This window comes from Arachis hypogaea, chromosome 9, assembly GCF_003086295.3.
Source record: "Arachis hypogaea cultivar Tifrunner chromosome 9, arahy.Tifrunner.gnm2.J5K5, whole genome shotgun sequence".
In the NCBI taxonomy this organism is placed as follows: domain Eukaryota; kingdom Viridiplantae; phylum Streptophyta; class Magnoliopsida; order Fabales; family Fabaceae; genus Arachis; species Arachis hypogaea.
This window is the reverse complement of record NC_092044.1, coordinates 20,708,451-20,724,067: the sequence shown is the minus strand read 5'-3', so window position 1 is coordinate 20,724,067 and position 15,617 is coordinate 20,708,451. Positions and strand designations below refer to the sequence as shown.

The 15,617-nt window shown below is 39.6% G+C and overlaps 1 non-coding gene across 1 annotated transcript; it reads right to left on the bottom strand.

Annotated features, from left to right (window-relative positions):
* Window positions 1-1,241: 1,241 nt before the first annotated feature.
* On the bottom strand, window positions 1,242-1,349 carry LOC112713179 (small nucleolar RNA R71). The gene has a single exon (XR_003158154.1). It is a non-coding gene; the product is annotated as a small nucleolar RNA R71 (small nucleolar RNA).
* Window positions 1,350-15,617: the final 14,268 nt, after the last annotated feature.

The following is a 15,617-nucleotide window of genomic DNA, read 5'->3' as shown; positions in this document are numbered from 1 at the left end:
CAGGATGGCACAAGAGGGAAGATTCTGTTTTCAATTCAAATTTTTTTCAAGTTTTCAAAATTTTTCAAAATCAAATCTTTTTCAAATCATATCTTTTCAATCACATGTTTTCAAAATCAATTTCTTTCTATTTTCAAAAATACTTGCTAACAATTAATGATTTGATTCAACATTTCAAGTATGTTGCCTTTTCTGTTGAGAAAGGTTTAATGTTTGAATCATATCTTTTCTTGTTAGCCAAGTCATTAATTTTTAAAATAAAATCTTTTTAAATTGCTTTTCAAATCATATCTTCTCAATCACATCTTTTTAAAACCATAACTTTTCAATCATATCTTCTTAATCATATCTTTTTTTAAAATAATTTTCAATCATATCTTTTTAATTTCTTATTTCAAAATCTTTTTCAAAAATCACTTGATTTCTTTTCCACTCTTGGTTTTTGAAAATCAATTAGTGTTTTTCAAAATGTTTTTTAAAATCTTTTTAATTTATTTTTAAAAATTTCTTCCCCTCTTCTCACATCCTTCTATTTGTGGGCTAACACTATTCCTTAATGCATAATTCGAACTCCATCTTCCTTGATAAGTTCGAATTTTCTACCTCTTCCTTCTATTTTTCTTTTCCTCTGACACCTCAAGGAATCTCTATACTGTGACATAAAGGATTCCATATTTTCTTGTTCTCTTCTCTTTTATATGAGCAGGAGCAAAGACAAAAGCATTCTTGTTGAGGCTGATCCTGAACCTGAAAGGACCTTGAAGCGAAAACTAAGAGAAGCTAAGGCACAACTCTCTGTAGAGGACCTAACAGAAATCTTCAAAGAAGAAGAACCCATGGCAGCCAAAAACAACAACAATGCCAACAATGCAAGGAAGATGCTGGGTGACTTTACTGCACCTACTCCCGACTTCTATGGGAGAAGCATCTCTATCCCTGCCATTGGAGCAAACAACTTTGAGCTTAAGCCTCAATTAGTTTCTCTAATGCAACAGAATTGCAAGTTCCATGGACTTCCATTGGAAGATTCTCATCAGTTTTTAGCTGAATTCTTGCAAGTCTGTGACACTGTCAAGACTAATGGGGTTGACCCTGAGGTCTACAGACTTATGCTATTCCCTTTTGCTGTAAGAGACAGAGCTAGGACATGGTTGGACTCACAACCTAAAGAAAGCCTGAACTCTTGGGAAAATCTAGTCAATGCCTTCTTGGCAAAGTTCTTTCCACCTCAAAAATTGAGTAAGCTTAGAGTGGAAATCCAAACCTTCAGACAGAAGGAAGGAGAATCCCTCTATGAAGCTTGGGAAAGATACAAACAATTAATCAGAAAGTGTCCCTCTGACAAGCTTTCTGAATGGAGCATCATAGGTATTTTCTATGATGGTCTGTCTGAACTGTCCAAGATGTCTTTGGATAGCTTTGCTGGAGAATCTCTTCATCTGAAGAAGACGCCTGCAGAAGCTCAAGAACTAATAGAAATGGTTGCAAATAACCAATTCATGTACACTTCTGAAAGGAATCCTGTGAACAATGGGACAAATCAGAAGAAAGGAGTTCTTGAGATTGATACTCTGAATGCCATATTGGCTCAGAACAAGATATTGACTCAGCAAGTCAATTTGATTTCTCAAAGTCTGTCTGGAATGCAAGCTGCACCAGGCAGTACTTAGAACGCTTCATCGGAAGAAGAAGCTTATGATCCTGAGAACCCTTCAATGGAAGAGGTGAATTACATGGGAGAACCCTATGGAAACACCTATAATCCTTCATGGAGAAATCATCCAAATCTTTCATGGAAGGATCAACAGAGACCTCAACAAGGTTTCAACAATAATAATGGTGGAAGAAACAGGTTTAGCAATGGCAAGCCTTTTCCATCATCTTCTCAGCAACAGACAGAGAATTCTAAGCAGAGCCATTCTGACTTAGCAACCATGGTCTCTGATCTAATCAAAACCACTCAAAGTTTCATGACTTAAACAAGGTCCTCCATTAGCAACTTGGAGGCACAAGTGGGACAGTTGAGCAAGAAAATTACTGAACTCCCTCCTCGTACTCTTCCAAGCAATACAGAAGAGAATCCAAAAGGAGAATGCAAGGCCATGACCCACATGGCCGAACTTGGAGAGAAGGAAGAGGCAGTGAGCGCCACTGAGGAAGGCCTCAATGGACGTTCACTGGCCTCCAATGAGTTCCCTAATGAGGAACCATGGGAATCTGAGGCTCACACTGAGACCATAGAGATTCCATTGGATTTACTTCTGCCTTTTATGAGCTCTGATGAGTATTCTTCCTCTGAAGAGGATGAGTATGTCACTGAAGAGCAAGTTGCCAAGTACCTTGGAGCAATCATGAAGCTAAATGACAAGTTATTTGGTAATGAGACTTGGGAGAACGAACCTCCTTTGCTCACCAAAGAACTGGATGACTTGTCTAGGTAGAAATTACCTCAAAATAGACAAGATCCTGGAAAGTTCTCAATACCTTGTACCATAGGTACCATGACCTTTAAGAAGGCTCTGTGTGACCTAGGGTCAAGTGTAAACCTCATGCCTCTCTCTGTAATGGAGAAGCTAGGGATCTTTGAGGTACAAGCTGCAAGAATCTCACTAGAGATGGCAGACAATTCAAGAAAACAAGCTTATGGACTTGTAGAGGATGTTCTGGTAAAGATTGAAGACCATTACATCCCTATTGATTTCATAGTCCTAGAGACTGGGAAGTGCATGGATGAATCCACCATCCTTGGTAGACCCTTCCTAGCCACAGCAAAGGTTGTGATTGATATGGACAGAGGAGAATTGATCATTCAAGTGAATGAAGAATCCCTTGTGTTTAAGGCTCAAGGATATCCCTCTGTAACCATGGAGAGGAAGCATGAAGAGCTTCTCTCAAAACAGAGTCAAATAGAGCCCCCACAGTCAAACTCTAAGTTTGGTGTTGGGAGGTGATGAGCGGATAATTTATACGCTTTTTGGCATTATTTTTAGTATGTTTTTAGTATGATCTAGTTAGTTTTTAGTATATTTTTATTAGTTTTTAGTTAAAATTCACTTTTCTGGACTTTACTATGAGTTTGTGTGTTTTTCTATGATTTCAGGTATTTTCTGGCTGAAATTGAGGGTTCTGAGCAAAAATCTGATTCAGAGACTGAAAAGGACTGCAGATGCTGTTGGATTCTGACCTCCCTGCACTCGAAGTGGATTTTCTGGAGCTACAGAAGCCCAATTGGCGCGCTCTTAACGGCGTTGAAAAGTAGACATCCTGGGCTTTCCAGCAATATATGATAGTCCATACTTTGCCCAAGATTTGATGGCCCAAACCGGCGTGGCAAATCAGCCTCAGAAATTCCAGCGTTTAACGCTGGAACTGGCATAAAACTTGGAGTTAAACGCCCAAACTGGCATAAAAGCTGGCGTTTAACTCCAGAAAAGGTCTCTACACGAAAATGCTTCATTGCTCAGCCCAAGCACACACCAAGTGGACCCAGAAGTGGATTTTTACGTCATTTACTCATTTCTGTATACCCTAGGTTACTAGTTTACTATTTATAGGATCTTTTGACATTGTATCTGTATCTCATGACACTTTACACGTTTCTCATTGTATTTTCTATAGCATGAGTCTCTAAACCCCATGGTTGGGGGTGAGGAGCTCTGCTGTGTCTTGATGGATTAATGCAATTACTACTGTTTCTCATTCAATCATGCTTGCTTCCATTCTAAGATACTACTTGTTCTTAAATCGGATGAATGTGATGATCCGTGACAATCATCATCTTTCTCAACTATGAACGTGTGCCTGACAACCACCTCCGTTCTACCTTAGATTAAGTAGATATCTCTTGGATTCTTTAACCGGAATCTTCGTGGTATAAGCTAGAACTGATGGCGGCATTCAAGAGAATCCGGAAGGTCTAAACCTTGTCTGTGGTATTCTGAGTAGGATTCAATGATTGAATGACTGTGACAAGCTTCAAACTCCTGAAGGCGGGGCATTAGTGACAGACTCAAAAGAATTATTGGATTCTATTCTAGCCTGATTCAGAACCGACAGATGGATAGCCGTGCCGTGACAGGGTGCGTTGAACATTTCCACTGAGAGGATGGGAGGTAGCCACTGACAACGGTGAAACCCTTGCATACAGCTTGCCATGGAAGGAGCCCTGCGTGCTTGAAGAAGAAGACAGTAGGAAAGCAGAGATTCAGAAGATGGAGCATCTCCAAAACCCCAACCTATTCTCCATTACTGCAAAACAAGTACTTATTTCATGTTCTTTTACTTTTCACAATCAATCCTGATAATTTCTGATATCCTGACTAAGATTTACAAGATAACCATAGCTTGCTTCAAGCCGACAATCTCCGTGGGATCGACCCTTACTCACGTAAGGTATTACTTGGACGACCCAGTGCACTTGCTGGTTAGTTGTGCGGGATTGCAAAAGTGTGATTGCAATTTCGTGCACCAGGAGGCCACAACCAACTTCTACGTTTGGTGTTGAACCCCCACATTCAAACTCTAAGTTTGGTGTTGGGAGGTTCCAACATTGCTCTGAGCATCTGTGAGGCTCCATGAGAGCCCACTGTCAAGCTACTGACATTAAAGAAGCGCTTGTTGGGAGGCAACCCAATGTTATATTTATTTTTCCTTTGTTATTTTATGTTTTCTGTAGGTTGATGATCATGAGAAGTCACAAAATCAATTGAAAAAGAAAAAACAGAATGAAAAACAGAAAGAAAAATAGCACACCATGGAGGAGAACTTGCTGGCGTTTAAACGCCAGTGAAGCTAGCAAATGGGCGTTTAACGCCAGAAAGGGGCACCAGACTGGCGTTAAACGCCAGGAAAGGGCAAAAAGTTGGCGTTAAACACCAGAAATGGGCACCAGCCCGGCGTTTAACGCCAGAATTGGCACAAAGGGCATTTTTGCTCGCCACTTGGTGCAGGGATGACTTTTCCTTGACACCTCAGGATCTGTGGACCCCACAGGATCCCCACCTACCCCACCACTCTCTCTCTTCTTCACCCATTCACCAATCACCTCAACACCTCTTCCCCAAAAACCCTTCACCTATCAAATCCCATCTTTCTCTTCACCACTCACATCCATCCTTCATAAAACCCCACCTACCTCACCATTCAAATTCAAACCACTTTCCCTCCCAAAACCCACCCTCCCATAGCCGAACCCTACCCCTCTCTCCACTCCTATATAAACCCATCTTCACTCCTTCATTTTCACACAACCTAAACACTACTTCTCCCCCTTTGGCCGAACCACAAAGCCATCTCCATCTCCTTCATTTCTTCTTCTTCTACTCTCTTCTTTCTTCTTTTGCTCGAGGACGAGCAAACCTTTTAAGTTTGGTGTGGTAAAAGTATTGCTTTTTGTTTTTCCATAACCATTTATGACATCCAAGGCCGGAGAAACCTCTAGAAAGAGGAAAGGGAAGGCAAAAGCTTTCACCTCCGAGTCATGGGAGATGGAGAGATTCATCTCAAGGGTACATCAAGACCACTTCTATGAAGTTGTGGCCTTGAAAAAGGTGATCCCCGAGGCCCCTTTTAAACTCAAAAAGAGTGAATATCTGGAGATCCGACATGAGATTCGAAGAAGAGGTTGGGAAGTTCTTACCAACCCCATTCAACAAGTGGAATCTTAATGGTTCAAGAGTTCTATGCCAATGCATGGATCACCAAGAACCATGATCAAAGTGTGAACCCATACCCAAAGAATTGGCTTACAATGGTTCGGGGAAAATACTTGGATTTTAGTCCGAAAAATGTAAGGTTGGCATTCAACTTGCCCATGATGCAAGGAGATGAACACCCATACACTAGAAGGGTCAACTTTGATCAAAGGTTGGACCAAGTCCTCACAGTCATTTGTGAAGAGGGCGCTCAATGGAAGAGAGATTCAAGAGGAAAGCCGGTTCAACTGAGAAGGCATGACCTCAAGCCCGTGGCTAGAGGATGGTTGGAGTTTATCCAACGCTCAATCATTCCCACTAGCAACCGGTCTGAAGTTACTCTAGACCGGGCCATCATGATTCATAGCATCATGATTGGAGAGGAAGTAGAAGTTCATGAGGTTATAGCCCAAGAACTTTATAAGGTGGCGGACAAGTCCTCTACCTTGGCAAGGTTAGCCTTTCCTCATCTCATTTGTCACCTCTGTTATTCAGTTGGAGTTGACATAGAGGGAGACACCCCCATTGATGAGGACAAGCCCATCACTAAGAAAAGGATGGAGCAAACAAGAGATCCCACTCATCATGAAATCCCTAAGATGCCTCAAGGGATGCACTTTCCTCCACAAAACTATTGGGAGCAAATCAATACCTCCCTAGGAGAATTGAGTTCCAACATGGGACAACTAAGGGTGGAGCACCAAGAGCATTCCATCCTCCTCCATGAAATTAGAGAGGATCAAAGAATCATGAGAGAAGAGCAACAAAGGCAAGGAAGAGACATTGAGGAGCTCAAGCACTCCATAAGATCTTCAAGAGGAAGAACAAGCCGCCATCACTAAGGTGGACCCGTTCTTTAATTTCCTTGTTCTTTATTTTTCTGTTTTTCGAAAAATCATGCTTATGTTTATCTATGTTTGTGTCTTATGATCATTAGTGTCTTAGTGTCTATGCCTTAAAGTTATGAATGTCCTATGAATCCATCACCTTTCTTAAATGAAAAATGTTCTTAATTGAAAAAGAGAAGAATTGCATGAATTTTAAATTTTATAACAGGTTAATTATTTTGATGTGGTGGCAATATTTTGGTTTCTGAATGTATGCTTGAACAGTGCATAAATCTTTTGAATTTGTTGTTCATGAATGTTGGCTCTTGAAAGAATGATGAAAAAGGAGACATGTTACTGAGGATCTGAAAAATCATAAAAATGATTCTTGAAGAAAGAAAAAGCAGTGAATACAAAAAAAAGGAAAGAGAAAAACGAAAAAAAAAGAGAAAGAGAGAGAAAAACGAAAAAAGAGAGAGAAAAGAAAAAAAAATAAAGTTGTGATCCAAAGCAAAAAGAGTGTGCTTAAAAATCCTGGACACCTCTAATTGGGGATCTAGCAAAGCTGAGTCACAATCTGAAAAGGTTCACCCAGTTATGTGTCTGTGGCATGTATGTATCCGGTGGTAATACTGGAAGACAGAGTCCTTTGGGCCACGGCCAAGACTCATAAAGTAGCTGTGTTCAAGAATCATCATACTTAACTAGGAGAATCAATAACACTATCTGGATTCTGAGTTCCTATAGAAGCCAATCATTCTAAATTTCAAAGGATAGAGTGAGATGCCAAAACTGTTCAGAGGCAAAAAGCTAAAAGCCCCGCTCATCTAATTAATACTGATCTTCATAGATGTTTTTGGAATTCATTGCATATTCTCTTCTCTTTATCTTATTTGATTTTCAGTTGCTTGGGGACAAGCAACAATTTAAGTTTGGTGTTGTGATGAGCGGATAATTTATACGCTTTTTGGCATTGTTTTTAGTATGTTTTTAGTATGTTTTAGTTAGTTTTTAGTATATTTTTATTAGTTTTTATTTAAAATTCACTTTTCTGGACTTTACTATGAGTTTGTGTGTTTTTCTATGATTTCAGGTATTTTCTGGCTGAAATTGATGGACTTGAGCAAAAATCTGATTCAGAGGCTGAAAAGGACTGCAGATGCTGTTGGATTCTGACTTCCCTGCACTCGAAGTGGATTTTCTGGAGCTACAGAAGCCCAATTGGCGCGCGCTCAACGGCGTTGGAAAGTAGACATTCTGGACTTTCCAGCAATATATAATGGTCCATACTTTGCCCGAGATTTGATGGCCCAAACTGGCGTTCCAAATCAGCTCAAAACTGCCCGGCGTTAAACGCCGGAACTGGCACAAGAATGGGAGTTAAACGCCCAAACTGGCACAAAAGCTGGCGTTTAACTCCAAGAAGAGTCTCTACACGAAAATTGTTTAATGCTCAGCCCAATCACACACCAAGTGGGCCCAGAAGTGGATTTTTATGTCATTTACTCATCTTTGTAAACCCTAGGCTACTAGTTCTCTAAAAATAGGACCTTTTGCTATTGTATTTTCATCTTGGTTTTTCTGGTTCCCTCTCTGGGGCCAAAGCCAATGATCACTTTTGTTCTTATGTATTTTCAACGGTGGAGTTTCTACACACCATAGATTAAGGTGTGGAGCTCTGCTGTACCTCGAGTATTAATGCAATTACTATTGTTCTTCTATTCAATTCAGCTTGTTCTTATTCCAAGATATTCATTCGCACTCAAGAACTTGATGAATGTGATGATTATGTGACGCTCATCATCATTCTCACTTATGAATGCGTGCCTGACAACCACCCCCGTTCTACAAGCAAACAAGGCTTGAATGTTTATCTCTTGGATCCCTTAATCGGAATCTTCGTGGTATAAGCTAGAATTGATGGCGGCATTCAAGTGAATCCGGAAGGTCTAAACCTTGTCTGTGGTATTCTGAGTAGGATTCAATGATTGAATGACTGTGACGAGCTTCAAACTCCTGAAGGCTGGGCGTTAGTGACAGACGCAAAAGAATCAATGGATTCTATTCCAACCTGATTGAGAACCGACAGATGATTAGCTGTGCCGTGACAGGGTGCGTTGAACATTTTCACTGAGAGGATGGGAGGTAGCCACTGACAACGGTGAAACCCTACATACAGCTTGCCATGGAAAGGAGTAAGAAGGATTTGATGAAGACAGTAGGAAAGCAGAGAGACGGAAGGGACAAAACATCTCCAAACGCTTATCTGAAATTCTCATCAATGAATTTCATAAGTATCTCTATCTTTATCTTTATGTTTTATTCATTATCCATAACCATTTGAGTTTGCCTGACTAAGATTTACAAGGTGACCATAGCTTGCTTCATACCAACAATCTCTGTGGGATCGACCCTTACTCGCGTAAGGTTTATTACTTGGACGACCCAGTACACTTGCTGGTTAGTTGTGCGAAGTTGTGATAAAGAGTTGGGATTACAATTGTGCGTACCATGTTGATGGCGCCATTGATGATCACAATTTCGTGCACTAAGTTTTTGGCGCCGTTGCCGGGGATTGTTGAGTTTGGACAACTGATGGTTCATCTTGTTGCTTAGATTAGGCATTTTTCTTCAGAGTTCTTAAGAATGAATTCTAGTGTTTCAAGGTGATGTTCTTATCATCACCAAAGCTGATTGATCTTCATCAATTTAGCTCTTGAATGCAATGTCCTGCTGAAGCTTGGCTAGCCATGTCTAATTCCTTTAGACTGAAGCTTTAGACTAACATTGCATAATTCCTGGAATTCTCATTAAGAATTTTGATATCTTTATTTTCTTTTTCCACTTAATTTTCGAAAAATCCAAAAAAAAATTTACAAAACTGAATTTCGTGCACCAGATAGATATTGACTTACACTCTTGTAGGGGTGTAAGTTACCAAACCGGACAAAAAATTACCGCAAAACTGAACCAAAAGGTACAACAACCGACTTGGAAAATGAAAAACAGTTTTTTTTCGACAAAATCGATCGATTCGATTTGTTTTTTGGGGTGCTCAATAGACACCGACCAAACCAAACCAAACCGAAGATATACATACATTTCAATGTTTTAACCATGTTACTCTTTAACCTAACAACAAAATCCACAACCCCCCAAGGCCCAAGTCACTCAGCGTCTCAAGCTCTTAGTGCCTTCCCTAACCTTAACCCCTCATTTTTTGCTTCTGAGTTCTCCATTCTCCGTTACCATGCTCGACTCCTCCATCCATACCGCCTCACCACCTCCCTCAGTCAGTCCAACCCTCCCTCATCCGCAGCACCTCCCTCATTCGCCGCCTCCTTCTCAGTTCTCATGCAATCCGAGAAGCGGTTCCCCTGCATCGCTCTTTGTCGTGTCATCGTGAGGCCCAACCGCAATGATCTTCTCCGTTGTGGCCATCGCAGTCACCAAGCCCGGGAAGCCCTCTCCGTCGCAACAGACTATCCTTACCGAGCAATAGCAGAACTGCAGAAGTGGAAGCCTTCTCCTGCAACTCAATAATGTCTTCTTTGGAGGTTAGTACATTCACCACTTTTTGGAGTCAAATTTGTGGTTGTTGTTGGTTCTGTTGTTGATGGTCACAGTAAAATTTATTATTCAATAAAATTTGTTGTAATTCTTGTTGTTGTTGGTTAGTACATTCTTGATTGTTTTTGCTGGTTCTTTGATCTAATTTATTGTTCAATTTTTTGTAATTTTTATTGTTGCTGATTAGTACATTCTTGGTTGATGTTGTTGGTTATATCATTGTTCATTTATTATCTTTATATATATTGTTGTTCATTTACTTCTCTATTGACAACTAATTTTGAGGATCTTATTGAAGAGGTTGAGAAATTTGAATTAGTTATGCAAAAAAAAAAATTGAAGTTCCTTTCATAATTTATGCGCATTGATTTATAATTTATATTGATTTCTTTATTTTATTTTGTAAAAATTGCACCAATTGGAGATAAATTTAGTGTGGATTCAGATTAATCATGGGGCTAGTTTAGTTGTTATTTAGTTGCTAAGTGTGTTTGTTGGTTTGTTTGGTTTTAAGATTATATTTGTTAGACATTTTCAAGTGTGTTTGTTTTATGTTTATTTATGTGTATTTGTTGTATGTTTAGTTATTCAGATAGATTGAAAATGTATTAAATTTGGATGTGATGTACTCTTGTTATTTCAGTTTATTGACTATTTTAAACCTCTAGTTATTGTGATTCTTATTCTACTCATTAGGAATTAAAAACCGAAAAAACTGACCGAACCAAACCGTTGTTGGTCCAATTTGGTTTGGTTCGGTTGTTGTAAAGGCAGTAAACCGAATGATTGTGTGTTTATAGGAACCAAACATATCAGTCGGTTAGTTTTTGGTCTAAAACTGAACCAAACCGAACTGATAACAACCCTACGCTCTTGCATGTTGAAGCGCCACAAGACCTTCCTTAAGTAATTTTTTAGGATAGCCAAATTTTTCTATCTTTTCTGTCTCAGCAAATCTGCATCTCCAAATCTTGTTTGCTGGTCCCAAATCTTTCATATCACCAACCGAGCCTTTAATTCCTGGACATGATCTTTGTTAGAGCCTATCACCAATTTGTCATCTACGTACAATGGCAGAATGATAAAATCACCATTACTAGACCTCGTGTAATAAGTACAATGGTCTGACTGAAGTCTGTTGTAATCAAGGCGAATAATGAAAGAATCAAATCTCTTATACCAACATCATGGCGCCTGCTTTAACCCGTACAGAGATTTGGTTAATTTACAAACCAAGTTTTCTTTTCTTGATTCTTCAAAGACTTCTGGTTGGAGCATATATATTTCTTCTTCAAGTTCACCATGAAGAAAAGCAGTCTTTACATCTAGTTGCTCTAGATGTAAGTCATACACAGCACATATAGCAAGAACTATTCTTATTGTAGAAAGTCTAACTATTGGAGAACAAATTTCATTGAAATCAATACCTTCTTTCCGAGCAAATCCTTTCACCACCAGTCTTGCATGATAACGTTCTATCTGGTCATGATTGTCACACTTTATTTTGTAAACTTATTTGTTACCAATTGCTTTCCTTCTGTCTGAAAGTGGGACAAGCTCCCACGTCTTGTTTCTGTGTAGTGCTTCCATTTCTTCTTGCATGGTTGTCATCCATAAAGAAGAATCTGGACTTTCAACAGCCTCTTGAAAGGTTGATGGTTCTCAATCTTCAGTAACAAAATAATATGCATTATGACAAGTCATGATATAGTCGGTATGCCATGATGGTTTTCTCAGTTCACGTGTTGTTCTGCGAGCTTCAGTTGGTCCTTGTACAACTTACTCAGGTTCTACTTCAAAAGAGTCCTTTTCTTTAGACTTATCTTTCATGTTTATTGTAGTATTTTGTTAAGTGCAACAATTATTTTCTTGCTCCTTTTGCAACTCGTTTTCAGCAAATATAACATCTTTACTGATAATAACTTTTATGGGCACTGGAGTCCCACAAACGATACCCTTTTACATTGTCAGCATAGCCCAAGAAGATACACTTTCTTGATTTAGGATCAGGCTTTATTCTTTCTTGGGTATTGAACATCACATAAACAGGACATCTAAATATACGGAGAGAAGAATAATCAAGTGGCTTACCTTGCCACATCTCCATTGGAGTTTTCAACCCAATTGCTATTGACGGCGATCTGTTAATCATGTAGCAGGATGTTTTGACTGCTTCTGCCCATAAAGACTTGGCTAATCCTGCAGTCCGCAACATAGCTCGAGTTCTTTCTAGAAGACTTTTATCCATCCGCTCCATAACACTATTTTGCTGAGGTGTATATGCAACTGTGAATTGTCTCTTAATACCCTCGTGCTTGCAAAATGCAATGAAATCACCATCAGTGTATTCTCTTTCATTGTCTGTTCTCAAGCACTTTATTTTCTTCCCAGTTTCAGGTTTTATTTGTGCTTTAAACTCCTTAAATACTGGAAATACATCTGACTTCTTCTTGATGAGGAATATCCACACTCTTCGTGAGTAATCATCTATGAAGGAAACAAAATATTTTGCCCCTCCTAGTGATAATTCTGGTGATTCCTACACATCAGAATGAATCAAGTCTAGTACGTGCTTGCTTATAGTGGTTGATCTTTCAAACTTCATTTTATGCTGCTTGCTTATCACACAGTGCTCACATAAAGGTAGATTCACCTTTTTTAGTTCTAGAAGGCGATTACGTTCTGCAAGAACCTGTAGACCACGTTGGTGCACAAAATTGTGATCTCTTCTTTTCACAACTCAAATAATCCCTGGTGATGAATCCAAAAACTTGGTGTTCAATACCATGGCATAGACACAACTTCGCACAACTAACCAGCAAGTGTACTGGGTCGTCCAAGTAATAAACCTTACGCGAGTAAGGGTCGATCCCACAGAGATTGTTGGTATGAAGCAAGCTATGGTCACCCTGTAAATCTTAGTCAGACAAACTCAAATGGTTATGAATGATGAATAAAACATAAAGGTAAAGATAGAGATACTTATGTAATTCATTGGTGGGAATTTCAGATAAGCGTATGGAGATGCTTTGTCCCTTCCGTCTCTCTGCTTTCCTACTGTCTTCATCAAATCCTTCTTACTCCTTTCCATGGCAAGCTGTATGTAGGGTTTCACCGTTGTCAGTGGCTACCTCCCATCCTCTCAGTGAAAATATTCAACGCACCCTGTCACGGCACGGCTATTCAGCTGTTGGTTCTCGATCATGTCGGAATAGAATCCAGTGATTCTTTTGCGTCTGTCACTAACGCCCCACAATCGTGAGTTTGAAGCTCGTCACAGTCATTCAATCATTGAATCCTACTCAGAATACCATAAACAAGGTTTAGACCTTCCGGATTCTCTTGAATGCCGCCATCAATTCTAGCTTATACCACGAAGATTCCGAATAAAGAATCCAAGAGATATCCACCCAATCTAAGGTAGAACGGAGGTGGTTGTCAGGCACACGTTCATAGGTGAGAATGATGATGAGTGTCACGGATCATCACATTCATCAAGTTGAAGAACAAGTGATGTCTTGGAACAAGAACAAGCCGAATTGAATAGAAGAACAATAGTAATTGCATTAATACTCGAGGTACAGCAGAGCTCCACACCTTAATCTATGGTGTGTAGAAACTCCACCGTTGAAAATACATAAGAACAAGGTCTAGGCATGGCCGTGAGGCCAGCCTCCAAACGTGATCAAAAGATCTAAAAATGATCAAAAGATTCAAAGATCTCAAGATGAAAATACAATAGCAAAAGGTCCTACTTATAGAGAACTGGTAGCCCAAGGTTTACAAAGATGAGTAAATGACATAAAAATCCACTTCCGGGCCCACTTGGTGTGTGCTTGAGCTGAGCATTGAAGCATTTTCGTGTAGAGACTCTTCTTGGAGTTAAACGCCAGCTTTTGTGCCAGTTTGGGCGTTTAACTCCCATTCTTGTGCCAGTTCCGGCGTTTAACGCTGGGAACTCTGATGGTGACTTTGAACGCCGGTTTGGGCCATCAAATCTCGGGCAAAGTATGGACTATTATATATTGTTGGAAAGTCCAGGATGTCTACTTTCCAACGCCGTTGAGAGCGCGCCAATTGGGCTTCTATAGCTCTAGAAAATCCACTTCGAGTGCAGGGAGGTCAGAATCCAACAGCATCTGCAGTCCTTTTTAGCCTCTGAATCAGATTTTTGCTTAGGTCCCTCAATTTCAGCCAGAAAATACCTGAAATCACAGAAAAACACACAACTCATAGTAAAGTCTAGAAAAGTGAATTTTAACTAAAAACTAATAAAAATATACTAAAAACTAACTAGAACATACAAAAAACATACTAAAAACAATGCCAAAAAGCGTACAAATTATCCGCTCATCACACGTTCTGACATATGGCCTAATTTGTGATACCATAATATCGTTGTGTCTTCTTAGTCTGCAGATGCAACTGATACTTCTGCATCTCGAACTGTATCTCTAGTAGGGGTGCACAGACCCGGCCCGGCCCGAAGGCCCGGCCCGGGCCCGAACACTTTAGGGGCTAATTTGGTGTGATTTCATCGGGTTTAGGGCCGGGTTAGGGTCTCAAAAATAGACCCGGTCATTATTTCGGGTGGGGTCCGGGCCATAGCTCGGGTCACCCGAAGTCGGCCCGGTGGCCCGGTCATCATACATAATTAATATTTTGTGTTATTAGTGATGGATCATGACTATTTTTATGTAGAATTTAAGTATTGTAAACCTTAATATTTTGTGTTATTAGTCATTATAAGACTATAAGTTAATGTTTTATGTTTAGAATGCATAAGACTTTAGACTAATGCATAATATTGTGTTATTTGTATTGATTTAAATATTTGATATTATTAGACAATATTAGTATTGATTGTGATTTTGCTTTAGTATTGATTGTGGTTATACTTTAATTTTAAAGAAGGATTGATTCTTGTTATATTTTTCTAAGTAAATTTTACCATGTTAAATAATGGTTGGAGTATTGAAAATTTGGATATTTTTACATGCTAGCTTACAAGAAGATATCAACGTAATGTAATGTTAATGGCCCGGTTTTCACCCGGTTTTCACCCGGTATAATTGTGGCCCGAAAGTGTACTGGTTTCATCGGGTCTAGGGTCGGGTTCGGGTCTAATAAATAGACCCGGTGTATATTTCGGGTCGGGTCTGGGTCCCATCAAACCCGGCTTCACCCGGCCCATGTGCACCCCTAATCTCTAGAAAGCAAGTAGAGATTTATTGTTAGTTGTTTTGCCTTCATGATCACACAAGCACCATTAGTCACCTTCAACGATCTATTTTCAATATTAATCTTGTACCCTTGAGAATCCAACAGCCCAACGGATAACAAAATTTTTCTCAGGCCACTCACATGTCTTACACCTTGAACTGTATGAATGGAACCATCAAACATCTTAATTTGAATGGTACCAAATTTCACAATTTATAAGGCATGATCATCTCCCATGAGTACATATCCTTTTGAAATAGGTTCATAAAGTGCTAAATCACTCATGATGTAAAGTAATGTGATA